This window comes from Gorilla gorilla, chromosome 9 (assembly GCF_029281585.2).
Source record: "Gorilla gorilla gorilla isolate KB3781 chromosome 9, NHGRI_mGorGor1-v2.1_pri, whole genome shotgun sequence".
NCBI lineage: Eukaryota > Metazoa > Chordata > Mammalia > Primates > Hominidae > Gorilla > Gorilla gorilla.
Genome location: NC_073233.2, coordinates 132268502 through 132287279, shown reverse-complemented (window position 1 = coordinate 132287279; position 18778 = coordinate 132268502). Strand labels below are relative to the sequence as shown.

Below are 18778 nucleotides of genomic sequence, written 5' to 3'. Positions count from 1 at the left end.
ATGGCTCCTGGAAATGGCTCTTTGATGAATGAATTCATTCTGGTGGGGTTAACAGACTAGCCAGATATTTAACTCCCTCTGTTCTTCATGTTTCTTGTAATGTATGTTGTCACTGTGATAAGAAACTTTGTCTTGGTAATTCTAACTATGCAAAATTCACATCTTCACACTCCCAAGTACTTTTTCCTTTCTAAATTGTTCTTCACAGACCTCTGTTATTCTTCTGTGTTTATACTCCAACTGCCGAGGAACTGTATTTCAGAGGATAATGTTATCTCCTACATGGTTTGCATGATCTAGCTTTTCTTTTTCTTTTTCTGTTTTTTTTTAAATTTATTTCTGAATGTTATATGCTGACGTCAATGGCCTATGATTGCTGTGTGGCCATCTGTTACCCACTTCTTTATCACATTGCCATGTCCCCTAAAGTGTGTTTCAGCCTTATGCTTGGTTCCTACTTCCTATCCTTTTCTGGGGCCATGGCCCACACTGGATTCATGCTGAGGCTGACCTGTGATGCAAACACCATCAATCATTACTTCCGTGACATCCTCCCTGTGTTCCAGCTCTCCTGCACCAGCACCTACATCAATGAACTGGTGGTTTTCATTGTGGCAGGCATCAATACCATTGTGCCCACTGTCACCATCTTTATCTCTTATGGTGACATCCTCTCCAGGATCCTTCACATCAGTTCCAATGAGGGAAGGTCCAAAGCCTTCAGCACTTGCAGTTCCCACATAATTGCTGTTTCTCTGTTCTTTGGATTAAGTGCATTTATGTATCTCAAACCATCTTCTGCTGGGTCTATAGATGAGGGAAAATTCTCTTCTGTTTTTTATATGAATGTGCTTCCCATGATGAGCTCCTTAATCTACAGCTTAGGGAGCAAAGATGTTAAATTTGCCATGGGAAAATCTCTAAGTAGGAGAATGTTTTTGCCATAAACAACATTTCTCTGTGCATGTAGTTACAGGATGGGGATTCTCTGTATTTTATTATAATAATTTAGGAGGAAATAATTTTTCCTATTTGTTATCATGATGATGGTTAGTTGAGTATCATACTGTCAATTTGTCTCCAATTTTTTATAGTAGATTTTTCCCCTCACCCTTTGCACATCTTTCCCCTTTTCATCATTTTTCCTATGTAATAATAAAGAAAGTTTTTCTCTTTTTCCATTGTCATTATGGACTTCCTTTTTTTCTCCTAGAAAAGATGATTGGTTTTTCAAATGATCAAGTAAAGTAAAATTAGGATAACAATGTTCCGCTGCATGTAAGAGCCTGACAACCTGTCTCTACTCTTGTCTTTCCATCCTCCACTGGGCAGCATCATGCATCCTTTAAACACCAGCGTTTTCCAGACAGACAAGGTTCAACAAGACTTAACAAATACAGCCCACTTTGCAGTTTTAAATACTACACATGAAGCTTCTTTTGGCATTAATTTTACGTTTACCTTGGTATACCCCAAATAGCTTATATAGATCACCAGTATACACTGATTGCATCTATGAGGTGCTGAAACTAAGAGATGCTAATGATTCCCTTAAAGTCACACAATTTCTTTATAAAAAAGCCTAAAATAAGTTAATAGACTCCTGATTTCAAGTCTACTACTTTTTCTGATATGCTTTATTATTTCACTTATTAAACATGAGATACTATATGAGAAAACATTTCTTTTGGACAGTTGAGTGCACTTTGTTTCTAGATGATAAATAATTTCAGGATGGTTGTTGCTTTAGTTTTTTGTTCTGGGAAATTGTGTTTTTGGGTGAAATTGTGAAAGTGGAGATCTATTAAGCTGGGGTAGTTGCGAATTGATTGGCTCAAGTAGGGAGTTGATGTATTTTACGAAATCAAAAAGTATATTGAAATATTTTCTGGTGTTTATAACTCAGAGAATAGAGGCATAGGAGAGAAAAGAGCCTACCAATTTGTCATTTAGGCAAGAATCCAAAGAGACACATAGCCAATATACAAGAGGTCCCTCTGTGAGGATTATCAATTAGGATTTAGAAACCATCTGAAATTCTCAATTTAAATTCTCAGTCTGAATTTGTATCTGTTCTGTAAATTACTGTAACTATCTTTTATTAGCATAAAGCTTTGATAAAATTTGTAATCCAAAACGACTATACATTAAATAATGTTTTGAGGAGTGAATGTGAAAAATCTGTGGTCATATTTGTGGAGAACCAGGAAGGGAAAGAAAGGAAACTTCAACCAGAAAAATAATGAGTGGCAATTGGATTTCAAGTTAGGAAAGAGGAACTTAGAAAGTAGAACAATGGAAAATTAAAGCTTCTACCTGTGACTCCTTTTTCTCTAAATTGGAAGGCCTTACAAATACTATGGTGATCATAGAATTTTTCTGAGTAGGACGAAGGCATAAGTTATCTGATATTAAAGAAAGGTTAAACCTGAGGGCTGGAGGACCTGCAGACAACTAAATCACTCATGGTTTTGTGGCTTTCATTAGGTATTTTCATTTTAAGGTATTAGAACCTCATATTGCAGTTGTCAGATAATATAAGCATGTAACAACACACAGGAGGGTGTGTTGTAGGTTATAAACGTGAAACAAATAAGGGCAATGAATTGGAGTGAGCTAAGAGGAAAGCAGTGCTGAGTAAAAAAAAAAAGTGATTTCATCTGAAAGATTACAGAGCATTATGCATTATATGGCCATGTATGTCATAATGTTAAAATTACGTAACTATGCAGACTATGTGTGTGTGTGTAATATATTTTTTGACAGGCATTTCTGGAGTCATTAACTGTGTGATAATGACTGTACCTAAAAGTCAAACAGGCACTGTTAGAAAAGGAGGGGAGAAGAAAGTTCCCGATCTTTTAGGCCTGGTGGAATGTGTTATTTGTGATGTAAAATTTTGAATAGAATATTAAGCCTCCAAAGACAGCAAGGCAAAAGCACCTTGGTCTGTGTATAAATGACTTCATAATTATGTCTTTATTAAAGCACTTGAATTATAGATAGGCTCCTGGAGAAGCCACTATATCAGAATAAAATAGCTTACATGATGCTACCTGTGATTATTATAATACCTCGCAAACAGAGATTGCTGTTTAGATGCCTTGTTTTTGGTTACATGATTACTTCTGGGCAAAATCGTAATTAAAAATCATGACTTTTATTTGACTGACATCAAAGACTGAGACTTATAAATGCCCTTAGCATCTCTACAGAAAAAGAAGAGGAGGAGCTTTAGAATAATCCTTAGGCCACTATGACCATAAGTGTACAGTTTTTGTGTGTGAGCAGAAGCTTTTCTTTTTGTAGGCAAATACCTTAAATTGTGACGACCTTAAGAGAAACTACGAACGGTTTTCTAACAGATGCACCATGTTGCATTCCCACCACTGATGAATGAACATTTCAGCTGCTCTGTGTACTCATTAGCATTAGATTTAGTCACTTTATTTATTTTCACTTTTCTAATAGGTTTTTAGTGGTATGTCATTGTGATTTTAATTTGACTTTCCCTAATAACTAAAGATGTTGAGGATCCTTTCATGAGTTTATTTCCCATCCATATGCCACTTTTGGGCAAAGTGTCTAGGTACAACCTTCGTTCATTTATTTATTCAGTTGTTGCTTTACTTATTTTTGAGGTTTACTGGTTCTTTACAGATTCTGGATGTATATTACTTAATAGACGTATGATTTGAAAATATAACCTTCCAGTGTTTGGCTTGTTTCATTCTTTTGAGTATTATCTTTCTTAGAGGAAAGGTTTTTAACTTTGATAATGTCTAATTAACTATCTTTTTTCTCTGATGGACTCTGTTTTTGGTAGCTTATCAGGAATCTTTGCCTTACTCTATGTCAAAAAGTTTTCCCTTTTGCTCCCTTCTAAAAATCTTAAAGGTTAATGTTTTACCTTTATGTCTATGAGTAATTTTGCGATAATTATATTAATGATGTGAGTTAGGTGTCTTAGTCTCTTCTGCATTTCTATAACAGACTACCAAGACTGAGTAATTTATAAAGAAAAGAAATTTATTTCTTACACTTTCTGGAGGCTGAGAAGTCCAACATTAAGGTGGCAGCATCTGGAGAGCCTTTTTTCTGAGACATAACATGGCAGAGGGCATCACAGGCAGAGGGCATGAGCTTGTGTGTCAGCTTAGGTCTCCCTTTCTCTTCTTACGAAGCCAACAGTCTCATCATGGGGGTCCACCTTAATGACATTATCTAATCCTTGTTAGCCTCAGAAGGCCTCACCTCCAATCAGCATATGAGCTTGGGATTAAGTTTCCAACACATAAAATTTGGGGAACACATTCAAACCATAGCAGTAGGTTTTGATTTTTTTTCTTTTTGTTATGAATATGGAATTATTCCAGTGTGATTGCTTGAAAAGCCCATAATTTCTTCAATAGATTGCCATTGCACATTTGTCAAAATCAATTAGCCTAATATATGTGGGCCTATTTCTGGACTCTACATTCTGTTCCATTGATCCATCTGTGTAACCTTTTGACAATATCACACTGTTTTAATTATTGCAGAACTATAGGGAGTCTTGAAATCAAGTAGTGTGAGACCTCCTATTCTGTTTCTTTGAAAAATTGTTCTGGCTATTTTTTTTGGCTATTTTTGTGTCTTTGTCTATCCATATAAATTTTGTCATCAATTTCTCACAATCAAACTTACTTGGAATTAATGTAATTTCATGGATTGTATACATCAGCTTTAAAAAGATGGACATGTTAGAAATATTCAGTCTTCCAATGTTTGGCTTATTTCATTCAAGATTGAACTTTACTTGTCATGATGTATTATCTATTTTACGTACTTTAGAATTGAATTTGCTAAAATTTCAAAAATTGTATGCATATATACGCACATATACACACAAATGTTAGTAGTAGGTTTATTTTTAACAGCCAAAAACTGTAAACAACCTAGATGTCTATCAACAGTTTAATTGATAAATTATGGTATCTTCATCTTTACAATGGAATAATACACAGCAACAAAAAGGAATATAAATATGGTATATCTTTCTATTTACATAAGTTTTCTATTTCTTTAATTAGTTTTAGTTTATGGTGTACATATCTTGTACGTACTTTATTAGATTTATTTTGAAGGTTTCATGATTTTTGGTGCTGTTGTAATATTGCTTTTTAAAAACTTCAATTTCCAATTGTTCATTGCATAGAACACCATGTCATTTATAAATAGAAATAATCTTATTTTTTCCTGTGCAATGTATCTGTCATTTATTATTTTTTTCTTGCCTTATTGCACTGTCCATGAATCCACTACATGATCATGTAGTAGCAGTGAGAGTGGAATTTTTTTTCTTTTCACCAGACTTATAGGTAAAGAATTCACTCTTTTAAGTGTGAAGTTAGGTGTAGCTTTGTTTGTTTGCAGATTCCCTTCATCATGTTAAGAATTCCTTTTTATTTTTAGGTTTAATTTTTAAAAATATTATATAAACACTGACAATTATGATTTTTTTTCATTTTTTAAGATGATTATACAGTTTTAGTACTGTGATTCAAGGAAGGTTTTGAAGGTGATGGGTATGTGCATTTTCCTGATGCAGTGATGATTTCATGGTGTAAACACATGTTAACATTTGCCATACTGTACATTTTAAATATGTATAGCTTATTGTATAGCAATTTTGCCTCATAAAAGAAGTATGAGAAAAGCTCCCTCCCCCAAATTTGTATACTTAGGATTTGTGTGTACTATGTACTAAAATTACGTTTCAATAATATACTGCCACGAAAAGTCATACACAAAACCTGAAGCAGGCAAGACCTCAGAGAATATAGTCCTTCTAAGCTAGTCTTGAAGAAAATGCTTGACAAATGAATCAAAAGAACTCAAGAAAGTAGAAGCCTGGGAGTAAGCACTGAATTATTTAAATACAAAATTAAGACTAAATAACTGAGAGTTATGGTTATAGAGCATAGCTGAATGCTACAGCCTTGAATATATAGACACATAGTTTACATAGTTTAAGCCACCGGGGTTTGGAATGACAGACAAGAGTAATGTGAACACGTTGTTTCTTCACGCTATAGAAATTCATTCAATAAAGTGAAAGCTGAAATTTGATTTGAAACAAACTGCTAAACGAGAAAGATTGTAGCCTAAAAAGATTCCCTTAACTCTTCCCTTAACTGTAAAGGAATAACGAATGATAATTATTTCTGGTAAAGAAGTTGTTACCTAAACTTTAGCAGTTTCTTCAAATTTCATTTCTATTTAGCTTTTATCAGGCAAAATTTAAATGAGTTATTTTATTAAGAATGATATTAAGAGCATGCTTGCACTTGGTAAAATAATCCCATCTATTTTTGTACTGACTTCTCATTTTTTATGCAGTAAAATATTTTATTAACAATTTTTATATTGACTGCATGCTGAAAGGATAATATTTTTGACCTATTGGATTAAATAAAATATATTGGTAAAATTAATTTTACCTATATCTTTTTTTATTACACTTTAAGTTCTGTGGTACATGTGCAGAACGTGCAGGTTTGTTACATGGGTATACATGTGCCATGGTGGTTTGCTGCACCTATCAACCCATCATCTACATTAGGTATTTCTCCTAATGCTATCCCTCCCCCAGCCCCCACTCCCCAACAGGCCCTGGTGTGTGATGTCCCCCTCCCTGTGTCCATGTGTTCTCATTGTTAAACTCCCACTTATGAGTGAGAACATGCGGTGTTTGGTTTTCTGTTCTTGTGTTAGTTTGCTGAGAATGATGGTTTCCAGTGTCATCTATGTCCCTGCAAAGGACATGAACTCATCCTTTTTTATGGCTGAATAGTATTCTATGGTGTATATGTGCCACATTTTCTTTATCCAATCTATCACTGATGGACATATGGGTTGGTTCCAAGTCTTTGCTATTGTGAACAGTGCTGCAATAAACATACATGTGCATGTGTCTTTACAGTAGAATGATTTATAATCCTTTGGGTATATACCTGGTAATGGGATCACTGGGTCAAATGTGTTTCTAGTTCTAGATCCTTGAGGAATTGCCACACTGTCTTCCACAATGCTTGAACTGATTTACTCTCCCAGCAACAGTGTAAAAGCATTCCTATTTCTCCATGTCCTCTCCAGCATCTGTTGTTTCCTGACTTTTTAATGATCGCCATTCTAACTGGTGTGAGATGGTATCTCATTATGGTTTTGATTTGCATTTCTCTAGTGACCAGTGATGATAAGCTTTTTTTCATGTTTGTTGGCTGCATAAATGTCTTCTTTTCAGAAGTGTCTGTTCACATCCTTCGTCCACTTTTTGATGGGGTTGTTTTTTTCTTGTAAATTTGCTTAAGTTCTTAAAAATATGAACTTATATTTGGCTTGCATTATATATATTTTATGTTTTAATTGACATATAATAATTACAAATACTTATGGGATACAGAATGATATCTTCATACATGTATACAGGGTGTAATGGTCAAATCAAGGTAATTAGCATATCCATAACCTTGAACATTTATCATTTATTTATATTGTGAACATTCAAACTCCTCTCTTCTAGCTTTTTGACCATATATACGAAATTTTGATAACCATATTCACCCTAAGATACTACATAACACTGGAACTTGTTCCTCCCATCTGGCTTTAAGTTTGTCTCTGTTAACCAATCTCTCCCTATCCTCCACTTCTGTTTACTCTTCCCAGCCTCTAATAACCAGAATTTGACTTCTCTTTACTTCCATGAGCTCAACATGTTTTTATCTCCTACATGTGAGTAAGAAATACAATATTTATCTTTCTGTACCTGGCTTTTTTCACTTCACATAATTTCCTCCAGGATCACCCATAGTGCCATGAACGACAGGATTTCCTTCCTTTTTTATATCTGAACAGTCTTCCACTATGTATATACACCAAACTTTTCTCATTCGTTCATTCACCAGTGAACATCTAAGTTGATCCTACATGCTGGCTACTATGAATAGAGCTGCAATAAACATGGGATGCAGGTATCTCTTTATATAGTGATTTCCATTTCTTTGGATAAATACCCAGTGGTGGGACTGCTGGATTGCATGGTAGTTCTACTTTTAGTTTTTTGAGAAACTTCAATATTGTTTTTTCATAATGGCTCTACAAATGTACATTCCTACCAACAGTATGTAAGAGTTCCTTTTACTCCACATCCTTGGTGGCATTTGTTGTTTTTCAATGATAGCCAATTTAACTGGGGTGAGATGATATCTCATTTTGGTTTTTATTTGCATTTCTCTGAGTATTAGTGATTTTGAGCCTTTTTTTGTATGCTTGGCCATTTTTATGTCTTCTTTTGAGAAATGTTTATTCAGATCTTTTGCTCATTTTAAAATATGTATATTTTTGGCTGTCAAGTTGTTTGAATTCCTTGTTGGATGAATAGTTTGCAAATATTTTCTACCATTCTATAGGTTGTCTCTTCAGTCTGTTGATTGTTTTCTTTGTTGTGCTGAAGGTTTTTAGTGTCCCACAGTTCTATCTGTTTTTGTTTTATTACCCGTGCTTTTGAAGTCTTACCTACAAAATTTTTGCCTAGACCAATGTCTTGCAGGGTTTCCTATATGTTTTCTTCCAGTAGAGTTATAATTTGGGGTTTTACATATAAGACTTTAATCCATTTTGAGTTGAGTTTTGTATATGAGAGATAAGGATCTAGATTCATTCTTTTGCCTATGGATATTCAATTTTCCCAGAACTATTAATTGAAGAGAGTATCCTTTCCACAATGGGTACATTCTTGGCATCTTTGGTAAAAGCCAGTTGGCTGCAAATACATGGATTTATTTCTAGGATCTCTATTCTGCTCCACTGAACTATGTGTCTGTTTTTATGTCACTACCATGCTGTTTTGGTTCCTACAGCTTTTTAGTGTATTTTAAAGTCAGGTCGTGTGATACTTCCATCTAGGTTGTTTTAGCTTAGTATTCCTTTGGCTGTTTAGGGTCTTCTGTGATTCCATGTGAATTTTAGAATTATTTTTTCTATTTCTGTGAGGAAAGTCATTGATATTTTGACAGGGCTTGCAATGACTCTGTTTACTGCTTTGAATAATATGGTTATTTTTAACAATATTAATTCTTGTAATCCAGGAGCATGGGATATCTTTCCATTGTTTGGCGGTTTCTTCAGTGTCTTCCATCAGCGTTTTATAGTTTTCACTATAAAGAATTTTTACCTGTTTGGTTAATTTCTAAGTATTTTATTTTTTTGTAGCTATTATAAATGGGATAGCTTTCTTGATTTATTTTCATCTAGTTCATTATTGGTGTACAGAAACACCACTGAGTTTTGCATGTTGATTTTGTATCCTGAAACTTTACTGAATTCATTTATCAATTCTAAGAGTTTTTTGGTGGGGTCTAGGTTTTTCTATATGTAAGATCATGTAATCTGCAAAGAGGGACAATTAGACTTTCTCTTTTCCAATTTGGATGCCTTTTTTTTTTCTCTTGGCTAATTGCTCTGGCTAGCTCTTCCTGTACTATATTGAATAGCAGCGCTGAAGGTGAGCATCCTTGTCTTGTTCTATTTCTCAGAGGAAACACTTTCAGCTACTTCCCATTTAGTATGATGTTAACTGTGGTTTTTTAATATATGCCCTTTATTATGTTGAGGTGTGTTCCTTTTATATCTAATTTGTTGAGAGTTTTTCTCATGAATAACTGTTGATTTTTATCAAATGCTTTTTCTGCATCTTGAAAAAATTAGGATTTTTGTCCTTCATTCTGTTGATGTATCACATTTATGATTTGTATATGTTGAAGAAAATGTGCATTCCTGGGATAAACTCCACTTGATCATAATGTGTTATCTTTCTGATGGGTTGTCGGATTCAGTTTTCTAGTATTTTGTTGAGGATTTTTGCATCTGTGTTCATCACCAATGTTGGCCTGTGTGTGTGTGTGTGTGTGTGTCCTTGTCTAATTTTGGTGTCAAGGTAATGCTGGATTCATAGAAAGAGTCAGGAAAAATTTCTTCCTGTTGAATTTTTTGGAAAAATTTGAGAACTGGTGTTAGCTCTTATTTATGTGCTTGGTAACATTCAGCAGTAAAGTTATCTGGTTCCGGGCTTTTCCTCATTGACAGACTTTTTATTACCTATTCAATCTCATTACTCATTATTGGTCTGTTCATGTTTTCTATTTCTTCTTGGTTCAATCTCTATAGCTTATATGGGTTCAAAAATCTATCCATTTCTTTTAGGCTTTCTAGTTTTTTTTGCATATAGTTGTTTATAATAGGCTCTAATCATCCTTTGAATTTATGTGGTATCAGTTGTAATATATTTTTTGTCATTTCTGATTTTATTTATTTGGGTCTTCTCTGTTTTTTTCCTTATGCTAGCTAATGGTGTGTCAATATTGTTTCTCCTTTTAAAATTTAACTTTTCATCTATTTGATCTTTTGTATTATTTTTCAATCTCCATTTTGTTTAGTTTTGCTCTGATCTATATTATTTCTTTTCTTCTAATAATTTTAGTTTTTCTCCCTTGGTTTTCTAGTTCCTTGAGGTGCATACTTATGTCATTAAAAAATTATTCTACTTTTTGATGTAGTACTGTTTTCATGGTATCTCATAGGTTTTGGTATAACTTGACTCAAATTTTATTTGTTTTAAGAAATCAAATTTTTTCATTGTCCAGTGGGTGTTTGGGAGCATGGTATTTAATTGTCATGCCTTGTATAGCTTCCAGAGTTCCTTTTGCTACTGATTTCAAGTTTTATTCCATTGTTGTCCGAAAATATAATTAATATGGTTTACATTTTTAAATACTTGTTGAGATTTTTTTGTGTGTGTGGCCCAACACATGGTCTATTCTGGAGAAATTTTTTTGTGTTGGTGAGAAGAATGTATATTCTTCAGCTGTTGGATAAAATGTTCTATAAATGGCTGTTAGGTCTATTTGATCTATAGCTCAGTTTAAGTCTAATATTTCTTTGTTGATTGTCTCTCTAGATGATCTGCCCAATGCTGAAAGTGGGGTAGTGAGGTCCCCACCTAGTATTTTAGTGGGGTCTATCTCTTTAGGTCGAAATTTGCTTTATATATCTGGGTGCTCTGTGTTGAGTGCATGTGTATTTATAATTGTTATATCCTCTGGCTGAATTTACTGCTTTATCATGCCTTCTTTGTCTCTTTTTATGTTTTTTGACTTAAAGTGTATTTTGTTGATATAAGTATAGCTACTCCTGCATGCTTATATTTTCCATTTGTGTGAAATATTTTTTCTATGTCTTCTCTTTCCTTCTATGTTTGACTTTGCAGGTGAAGTGAGTTTCTTGTAGGCAACATGTAGTTACTGTGGCAAGTTTTTAAATAAGACAACAATAAAGTTTGCCTCATGAATGGACTCTTCCTTTCATGAAATAATTCTCTGTAGCATTCAATGCTATTTGATAACATTTTATAATTAGTAGAACACTTCTGTCATAATTGGAGTTGGTCCTCCAATCCAGCCACTTCTTTATTAACTAAGTTTATGTAATACTCTAAATCCTTTCAAGAAAGGATTTCAACAATATTCACGGCATCTTCATCAGAAGTAGATTCATTTTAAAAAAGCATTTTTAAATTTCTTTGCTTATCCATAAGAAGCAACTCCTCATCTGTTAAAGTTTTATTATTAGATCCTAGCAATTAGTCACCTCTTCAGGCTCCACTTACGTAATTTTAGTTCTCTTGCTGTTTTTAACACATCTGTAGTTACTTCCTCCACTGAAATCATCCATGGAGGCTGGAATCAACTTCTCCCAAACTCCTGTTAATGCTGATTTTTCAACTTCCTTCCATGAATCACAAATGTTCTTAATGGTATCTAGAATGGTAAATTATTTCTGGAATGTTTTCCTTTGCCTAGATCCATCAGAGAAATTACTATCTTTGGCAGGTATAGCCTTATAAAATGTACTTAAATAATAAGACTTGAAAATCTAAATTACTACCCCACCCATTGGCTTCAGAATGGATGTTTTGTTAGCAGGCATGCAAACAACATTAATCTTTTTGTACATCTCCATCAGAGTTATTGCGTGACTAGGTTCATTGTCAATAAGCAGTCATATTTTGAAACAAATATATATTTTTTCTGAGCAGTAGGTCTCAACAGTTGACTTAAAATATTCACTAAATCATTCTGTAAACAAATCTTCTGTCAGTCAGGCTTTGTTGTTCCATTTGTAGAGCATGGGCAGAATAGGTATAGCATAACTCTTAAGGCCCCTAGGATTTTCAGAATGATAAACAAGTGTTGGTTTCAACATAAAGTCACCAGCTGCATTAGCCCCTAACAATAAAGTCAGTCTGTCTGTTGAAGCTTTGAAGCCAGGCATTAACTTCTCCTCTCTAGCTGTGAAAGTCCTAGATAACATCTATCTTCTTCTTTTTTTATTTTTTATTTTTTTTGAGACAGAGTCTTACTCTGTCACCCAGGCTGGGGTGCAATGATTCAATCTCAGCTCACTGCAACCTCTGCCTCCTAGGTTCCAGCGACTCTCGTGCCTCAGCCACCCTAGTAGCTGGGACTACAGGCATGCACCACCACACTTAGCTAATTTTTGTATTTTTAGTAGAGACGGGGATTCACCATGTTGACCAGGCTGGTCTCAAACTCCCGACCCCAGGTGATCTGCTAACCTCGGCCTCCCAAAGTACTGGGATTATAAGCATGAACCACCAACCCTGGCCTCTTCTAACATAAAGCCGTTTTATCTACACTGAAATCTGTTGTTTAGTGTAGCTACCTTCATCAGTGATCTTAGCTAGATCTTCTGGATAACTTGCTGCAGCTTCTATGTCCGTACCTGCTGCTTCACCTTGCATTTTAGGTTATGAAGGAGGTTTCCTTCCTTAAAGTTCATGAAGCAACCTCTGCAAGTTTTTAACTTTTCTTCTGCAGCTTCCTCATCTCTCTCAGCCTTTATAAAATTGAAGACAGTTAGGGCCTTGCTCTGGATTAAGTTTTTGCTTAAGGGAGTGTTGTGGCTGGTTTTATATTCTACCTAAATGACAGAATTTTTCTCCATATCAGCAATAAGTCTGTTTAATTTTCTTGTCATTCATGTGTTCACTGGAGTAGCAGTTTTAATTTCCTACAATATCTTTTCTTTTGCATTCAACTTGGCTAACAGGTGCAAGAGGCCTACCTTTCAGCCTATCTCAGCTTTTGATATGCCTTCTTTACTAAGCTTAATTGTTTGTGGCTTTTGATTTAAAGTGAAAGATATGACTCTTCCTTTCACTTAAAAACTTAGAGCTCATGGTCAGGCTTATTAATTGGCCTAATTTCAATGTTGCTGTGTCTCAGACAACAGGGAGGCCTGAGGAGAGGGAGAAAAATGGGGCACTGCTGGCCAATGGAGCAGTCAGAACACACACAACACTTATCAGTTAAGTTTTCCATCTTATATGGGTGTGGTTTGTGGTGCCCTGAAACAATTACAATAGTAACATCAAAGATTACTGATCACAGATCACCACAACAAATATAGTAATAATGCAAAATTTGAAATATTGCAAAAATTACCAAAATGTGATACAGAGACATAAACTGAGCACGTGCTGTTGAAAAAATGATGCTGATAGACTTGCTGGATGGAGAGTTGCCACAAACCTTCAATTTTTAAAAAACGCAGTAGCTGGAAAGCAAAATAAAGTGAAGCACAATACAATGAGATATACTTGTATATAGAGTCATTTATGGTATAAGGACAATTTGGTCAAAGAGAGGACCACATATACATAATATTACAATGGAACTGGAAAATGTCTATCACCTAGTGACATTGTATCCATTGAAAGTCATAGCTCAATGCATTACTCACAAGTTTGTAATGATGCAGATGTAAACAAGCTTACTGTGCTGCCAGTATAATGCATAAAATTTTAAGCGATTATGTTACTGTTTTACGTATTTACTATACTGTTCTATTTATCATTATTGTAGAGGGCACTCCTTCTAATTATAAAAGATGATGTTAACTGTAAAATAGCCACCAGTAGGATTTTTTTAGGAGGTATTCTAGAATAAGGCACTGTTATCATAGGAGATGACAGCTCCATGTGTGTTACTGCCTCTAAAGACCTTCTAGTGGGGACAAGATGTTGAGGTGGAAGGCAGTGATACTGGTGACCCTGACTCTGTGTAAGCCTAGGCTAATGTAGGTGTGCTTCTGTCTTAGATTTTAACAAAAAAGTTTGAAAAATGTAAAGATAATAAAAAATTTTAAAGTAAAAAAGCTGATAGAATAAGGATATGAAAGAAAAAATATTTTTGTTCAGTTGCACACTGTCTTTGTGTTATAAGCTAAGTGTTATTTTAAGACAATTAAAAAGTTAAATTTAATAAGCTTATAAAATAAAAAAGTTATAGTAAACTATGGTTAATTTATTATTGAAGAAAGAAAAAGTTTCTATAAATTTAGTGTGGACCAAGTGAACAGTGTTGATAAAGTCTACAGTAGTGTACAGTAGCGTCCTAGGTCTTCACATTCACTCGCCCCTCACTCACAGACTCACTTAGACAATTTACATTTCTGCAAACTTTATTCATGGTAGATGCCCTATACAGGTATACCATTTTTAATTTTTTATATCATTTATTTTTACTTTACTTCTTCTATGTTTAGATACATAAATACTTGCCATGGTGTTACAGTTGCCTGCAGTATTCAGTATAGTAACAAGATGTGCAGATTTGTACCCTAGGAGCGATAGGTGATGCCATATAGCCTAGGTTGTAGTAGGCTATTTCATCTAGGTTTGTGTAAGTACACTCTATGATGTTTGCATGATAAGATTGCCTAACGATGCATTTCTCAGAGCATCTCCCATCATTATATGATACATGACTGCATATATGTATATGTGTGTATACATAAGTAATTATATTTCATATATATTACAGATAATATGTGTGTGTGTGTGCATGTGTGTGTGCATATATGTGATATATATATGTAGTTTTAGCAGATGAACATCTTGGGGTGATTCCTGCTTCTTTTTCAGTAACACTAAAGAGAGAAACAGTAATTTATTACGATGAGAAGGAAAGTTTGCATAGGTTTAAATTTAAATTTTAAGTATAATCTTTGGTCACCTGCCTGGTATTCTTTGTTCACTATACCTTTTAGTTATTTATCTTTTTTTTCCCTTTTTTTAAAAATTGCTATGGTCTCTAAAATGTAAATATTTCTGACATTTTATTTCTTATATTTGCTAGGAAGACTTAGTTTGCACAATACTTAATGTGTTCAAAATACTTTGACCAATCATAACAGTTCTTTCATGGCTTCTCATGAACTCTAACCCTTACTCAATTTCTGCTTCAATTTTAAACAAGGTTGAACCATCATTTTAAAACACATTTTTATTACATAGTTTCGATTGCCCAGTGGGTAACGGGGAGCCACTGGAAATTTTTCAGCTAGAGAGAGAGAGAGATCTGTGCCTTCAGAGTTTACTCCAGGAATAATGTAGATGGCTGAATAGAGTAAGTACATGAGAAGAGATTAGAATTATTCTCTAGTCTATGATATTTTGTTAGTTAGGAGCCACTGGAATTCAGTAGCACAGTTCATTTAGAAACTAAAATGTGCCTGAAATTGTGTAGTAGCTGAGGGAAAAGACTGGAGGTTGTTGGGGTTGTAAAGTCTGTTGTTTAGCATGTGAAAGATGTAGAAAATATTCTGAACAGTTTTGGCCATAGAACAATGTAATTTCAACAAATATTTACTTAGTACACACTATGTACTATGAACCATACTTAGCATCTGGAACAAAGTATTAAATATTAAAGAAGACAGAAATGATATTTATCCTTATAGATCTTATAGTATATAGGTGGAACACAGAAATTAGAAGGAGCAAAAATGTCTCCATCTGTAATCCCAGCACTTTGGGAGGTCTACGTGGGCGGATCCTTGGAGCCCAGGAGTTTGAGGTCAGCCTAGTCAACATGGTGAAACCCTGTCTCTACAAAAAACAAACAAACAAACAAACAAACAAAACCCAAAAATTATCCAGGTGTGGTGGCGTGCACTTGTAGCTCCAGCTACTCAGGAGGCTCACGTGGATTGCTTGAGCCCAGGAAGTTGAGGCTGTAGTGAGCTGTGCTCCTGTCACTGCACTCTAGCCTGGGAGAAGAGCAATGCGTTCACACACACACAAGCGCACACACACACACACACACACACATGAAGGTCTGATGAGTTTTATGATAAAGGATGTACCAGAAGCTATGAGAACAGAAATAGCAACAGCTGATATTTATTGCTTATTTACCACTGTTCTAACCATTTTACTTACATTTTACATTTTTTTCATTTAATCATCATAAAAACCCATGAATAATGCTATTTTTTAACATTCTTATTTTACAAATGTGAACCAAAGGCACAGGGAGGCTAAGTAAGTTGCTTGAGTTAGTAAGCCTGGGAATGGGATTCCCACACATTTCCTATAACTGCATAGCCCAAACTCTGAACTACGATGGTGAGAATATATTGATAACCTCATTAATGAAATGTTACATTTAGGACTCAGTGGGACACTCATGTAGAAATTTCTACAAGGTGTTTAGATGTAAAAACTTTAAAAGAGAATTAAGACATTAATTTTTTTTCAAAGATATCCCATGAGAGCCAACTGAAGTGAGTTACTGCCATCTTTGTGCTGTAGTTTGAATGTAGGTCTCCCCTAAATTCATATATTAAATATCTCACCCCCAAGGCAACAGAATTAGGAGGGGAGATCTTTTGTAAATGATCATGGAGACAGAACCCTCTTGAATAAAATCAGCATCCTTATAAAAGAGGTCCAGAGTCAGCCTTTGCCCTTTCTGCAACGTGTGTTTAGAGTAGGAAGGCAGCTGTCTACCTGGAAGCAGGGCCTCACCAGAGATGGCCTTGATCTTGGCCTTCAACCTCCAGAATTGTGAGAAATACATTTCTGTTTTTCCTAAGCCACCAAGTCTATGATATTTTGTCATAGTGGCCTGATCAGACTAAGCCACCTAGAAAAATTTCTGATACAGAAATAAGGAAGGCTGAGTGTGGCGACTCAGGCCTATAATCCCAGCACTTTGGGAGGCCCTGGTGGGAGTATTGCTTGAGGCCAGGAGTTCAAGACCAGCCTGAACAACATAGGGAGACCTCCTCCATCTCTACAAAAAATAAACAAAATTAGCCGGGCATAGTGGCATGTCCCTGGAGTCTCAACTACTTGAGAGGCTAAGGTGGGAGGTAATCACTGGTGCCTGGGAGGTTGATGGTGCCGTGAGCTGTGATGGTGTCACTGCACTCCAGTCTTGGTGATACAGTGACACCCCTGTCTCAAAAAAAAAAAAAAAAAAAAAAGAAAGAAAGAAAAAAAAGAGAAAGAAATAAAGAAGCCTGCAGGCGGATCCTGTGAAAAATTCCCATTCAGGATGAAGAAAAAAAGAAAGAACTAATGAAACAGAATTTCTATCAGATGTGAAGATTATGGGGAGATGGGAGTTTATTTCCACTCTGCCTTAGGGGATGTACAGTCCTTCAGGAGAAGGAAAACTTGAGTAAAATATTGAGTCTCTAAGGAACAAAAGAGAAATCATAGTCCAGGGGATAAATACAAAGCCCTCATCTTGCTTAAACCTGAACCATATTCCCTAGGGAAGTGGCTGAGGAAGCTTCAACACTAAATTATATAATATATCAAGGTACATTATATCATTACATTGATATTAAATCTATTATGTCCTACCAAGTGACGGAAAGGATAATAATAAAGACTTTTTTTTTGTCTGCTGCTAGAGAGGAATCATATTTATACTAAAAATAATAATAATAAAAATAATAGGACACAATGAAATTTAAGTCTGATCTGTATCTTAGAATTAAAGAAACTAAAGCCTCAGAGCTTGAAATTGCCCTTCCAGGACTACAGTGGCAAATAAGAATAAGGAAACACTAAGGTTTTCTGGCCTAAGGAGAGTGTTTCTGAATTCCATGTACATTCATGTCCTCTTTGTTTTGAGATGGAAGTTCAGGGCTCAAAGATATGGCATTTACATTCCCATTCAATGCTGTCCTGATAATTAGGTGAAACCAGTGGAAAAATCTGTTCAAAAGGAGCAGATAATATTCAGAGACACCAGTGAACCCAGTGGTTGCAGTGTCTAATCAGTAAGTTCCCTCTCTATGGACAGAACTCTCTTTGTTCTAGGTGTAGGACTTTGATTCTGTGATACGGGGCAGTAACATAACCTTGCCTCGACTTTGGTTCCTTATTTTTGGATTAGAAACAATGTTCTTTGTTTCTATGCACCACCTGAGTCAAATCTATATTAGAGGCCAGCACCAGGTTGCCACGGCCTCTGCCTTTAACCTTATTGGTGATGAGAGGACTCAAGTGAATGAAGAAATGAGGGATAAATCATTCTGTCCTGGTCCACCCTTCTCCCGTATCCCTTTGTCTTTCCAGCAGTCATGCTTGCATATGGTAGTGCTGGCCTTCATGCTATTAGGCTAAAGTGGTGCTGGTCTCTGCTGTATTTGACTTCCTACAACTTGAAAAAGGGGAAGTCAGTGTCACTCAGTATCATGATAGCAGTAAAGGCAGATTATGTGGGTCCATATTAGGCTAGTCTCAGATAATCCCAGCATATACTCTACTCTTACGGGAGGAGAAATTACGGGAAGAGCTGTGTTGCTCTTGAATGGAAGCTTTTTTTCCTGTGTCCACAGATACCCTCAGAGAAGA

General features: G+C 35.3%; 1 pseudogene; it reads left to right on the top strand.

Moving 5' to 3' along the window:
- Nucleotides 1-947, top strand: LOC109028746 (olfactory receptor 8B3-like; annotated as a pseudogene).
- The last annotated feature ends 17831 nt before the right edge of the window (nt 948-18778 follow it).